A 3,758-nucleotide genomic window follows, 5' to 3' on the forward strand; every position below is an offset into this window, starting at 1 on the left:
GATTACAGCCAATCTTCATCTTATTTCTTTGTATGAAGTGTTTAATATGGTCTACCTCCTGTTCAACATATACTTATTTAACTCTACAGTGAAAAATAATTGGTACATAGTTTTTCAAAATTCTTTTAGCAACTTCGTGTGCAGCCCACTGGAATAGGGCATGAGATGGTTTGACCGGGACCACTGGAGGGGCAGTCAGCAGCTGGGAGACTGTGGGAGAGCAGCGGGGAGCTCTGGCAGATGGAGGCAGCCCAGTGGTTCAGCAATCCAAGCCACTCCCTGCTCATGAAACGGCAGGAGCCAGCCTCCAGGTCGGAGTCCTGGTGCAGAACACCAGCTCCTAGGTGGAACTAGGAGGTAATCCAGTTTCAAGAGGAGGCCTTAGGCTCAGGAGGCAGGACGAGAGTCAAGGAGACTCAGGAATAAGACCTAAGGTGAGGCTTGGGCTAACAGAGAGGGCGATGCTGTGTACTAGTCCAGCTGGGTTTCCTAAGGACAAAAAAAGCCAGTTCTATTGGAACCATGTTAAGAACTTCTGTCTTAGAGGCTGGAGCCGGCTCAGTGTTCAGTTGGGCACAGGTGAACACAGGTGGGCACGAGTGGGCACCAGTGGGCACAGGTGGGCTCCAGAGGACTCAAGAGGCCAAGAATCAGGCAAGGCCTGGCAGAAACAAATGTCATAGTGATCATAGTCGCAATACTGCTTGCTGTGCCCAGAACCCTCCAAAGTAGGAATAACACCCCCATTTGAAAGAATTAGAAACTGAGGCTCGTGCTGCCTGAGGCCACCATGGAGCTGGATTTTGATGCCCAAACACGTTGGCTCCCTCTAACAAATCAAGTTGCTGTGAGTTCCTTCAGTTCCAGTGCCCCCCGCCCCGCGACAGCTTCATCTCTCTCCTGCCTGTACATTTTGGTCCCAGGTCATACCCCGAAGTGCAAGACTTATTTATTCCTGGGTCCCAGGGCTGCCTTTGCTATCAGAGATTCAACTGGGGGTTTCTCAGCTCTGGGACATCGTGTGCTGAGAAGCATCTTCCCCACGGTGCCTTTTCAGGCAGCCTGGAGCAGCTCAGCCGGCTGCTCTCTGGACTATGCAGGGCCTCAAAGAACACGGGGAGCCGGAGAGACCCTAACATTCCATCTCCAGATCCCAGGCTGGAGGGTTCCCTCTAGGACGTTGCGGTTTGGCTCCTTCTCAGTTTCACAGCCTGCTTTCTTTGGGGGTCTCCTGCTTTCTAAAAGCAAGTTTTAGACCTCTGCTATCAAATCCTTAAGCAAGACACAGCACTAGCAACCAGCTCAAGACCTGCTCTGCAACAGAGGGACCCGTGGCTCCACCACTCACTCACTGTAGGACCCTGGACAATTTGCAGAGAGGGACCTCTAAACAGTGGTTCTCAGAGTGGGACCCAGGACCAGCAGCGTCAGCACCACCTGCCAACTTGCCGGACGTGCAAATTCTGGGAGTGGGGCCCAGCGGTCTGTATCTCACCGGCCCTCCAGGTGAATCTGTTCTAAACCTGTTTCTTTCTTTGTAGAATGGGTATTATCAATATTCCTAGCTCAAGGGTGGCTTTGAGGATTAAATGAGATAGTGCACGGTCCTGGCAGCAAGGTAAATGTCAGTTGCTGTGACTGTTATCTCACTAGTTACTAATGGTCACCGCTTTAGGAGCATAAGAATTTCTTATTCCACAGGAATGGAGAAATCCTCAGGCATGTGCCCTCCTTCCTTCCTTCTTCCCCTCAGCTGGGCTAGGTCTCAGGCTGCCAAACCCCCTGGGCTTCACCGCAGCTTCTGTAGCCTGATCCTGGGTCACAACTGTGCCCAAAGCCATCATTCCCTCTCTTTCAATCCGCTGGCTGTTGCCATGGGAGAGGAAGCTGAGATCTTCTCTCTGGTCTGTAGGTCTCCGCTCTCCATTTACTCAGACCAACAGCACCCACACCCATCCATGGACTCCCCTGTCCTGGCCCCTGTCCAGGGCCTCCAGAAGGATCCACCTCCCTGTTACCTGCCCCCCCCCCCTTCATCCTTTACCAGAGGGTCAGATGACCAACCTCGTAGAATCTGGACACGTGCATGTGGGCGGGAGGAGAGGTACAGGGAGTGTCTTCTTGACTCATAACCCAGCCCCCAGCATCCCTCTACATTAGCTGCTTGTATCCCATTCTCCACCCCCCAAGCTTCCTTCCGTTTCAATTTCCAAGTGAAAGTGGTCCATCTTTTTCTTTTTTGTGATCTTGGAGCGGATTTGTGTCTATTCTCTACCTAACAGGCTCGACAGACAATGCAGGTAACTATTTACTCTGTCATCATTGATACTGAGTAATAACAATAAAACATATCAGCAAGACGGGAAAGTCAGCTCAGGGAAAAGTATCTTCTCTGTCTCCAGTTTTCTACTTATGCTTCCAATCCCAGCCCCCAACCCCCCTTACTTCAGGTACACAGCTCCGATCTTGTAGCCCAGGACCAGAGAGATCTTTAGAAATGCGGAATCTCCCCTGCCCAGATCCGCAGAGGTTGCACCTGCAGGAAAACGAGCACCCCACCCCCACCCCACCCCCAGTGATTCTCTCTGAGAAGCCCTGAGGGAGGTTTGCAAATGCTCCTGTAGACAAGTTCTCCTGGGACACTGGTTTAAAGTAAGAATTCCCAAAGGGTCCAATTTACATGAGTTTGGGGTGGAACCAAGGATTCTGAGCTTTTATGACAATCTCCCATGTGGTTCTTATGATAGAATAAATTGGGAATCAGGGTCAAGGATAAAGATCCAAAAACAACCAGTCTTTACCCCAGTGTGGAGCTTTGGGCATTCATCTTCAGGTTCTTTTGTTGAATGGAATTTGTGGCATCTGGGAGTGGAGCAAAGACCACCTCCCATATTCCTGTTCCTAATTTTCTTTTTAATTCCAACAGTTCAGATGGGAAGAAGGTAAAAGATATAAATTCTCTTGTTGCTGCTGGCACCTGAGATCAAGGCAAGATTATTTAAACCAGTAAAGTGGGGACTATGGGGCCAAACTGCGGGATGAAAAGGGATGAATCCAAGCTGGAAACAGACACAGGTTGGGTGACCATGGGGGTCACCACCGGTACAGCACCTGATTCCACGGTGAGGACCCCAGCATCACAGCGGTGCATCCCAGGGTCGGGAGAAGGAGGGGGAGCTCAGCCTTTTTTTTCAAAACTGCCAAAGTTATTGGGTCTGCCAAGCTACACCAGCCAGCTCTCAGGCAGCCCCCCTGAGCCCGCCCGCCTTGGTCCCCTGGACAAGGGTGCGATTGACCAGCATGAGTTGCCTCTGGCCCAGCCAGATGACGGCCAATTTTTTTTTTTTAAGCCATCAAATTCAATATTTACAAGAACAATCCCATGCTTGGTTCTAAAACTATGGGCCACACAAGAAACAGTTTACTTCTCCCTTCAGCCTATCGGAAGAAAAACGTAGGCTTGTGCTTCAGTCTTAAAAAACAGAATAATAAGTACGGTTAAAAATCAATGAAAAGAGCAAAACTGTTTATTGCATGTGGCCCCTTTCCCTCCTGTTGTCGAACAGAATAAAAGCCCGTTTTTGCCAGGGCTCAGGGCCCTCGTGGTCCTGGCAGCCCCCCAGCTGCGGCCCTGTAACTTTAAACCTGGCCTGAGATCATCGTTTTTGCACTGGCCAGGCAGAGCCGGAGGGCGGTCCTAGCACGCCCGGGACTGAGACCACCTTACAGCTGCTCCCCGCCCTCATCGGGAGAGATAA

The sequence above is a fragment of the Cynocephalus volans genome, chromosome 8 (genome assembly GCF_027409185.1).
Source record: "Cynocephalus volans isolate mCynVol1 chromosome 8, mCynVol1.pri, whole genome shotgun sequence".
Classification (NCBI taxonomy): domain Eukaryota; kingdom Metazoa; phylum Chordata; class Mammalia; order Dermoptera; family Cynocephalidae; genus Cynocephalus; species Cynocephalus volans.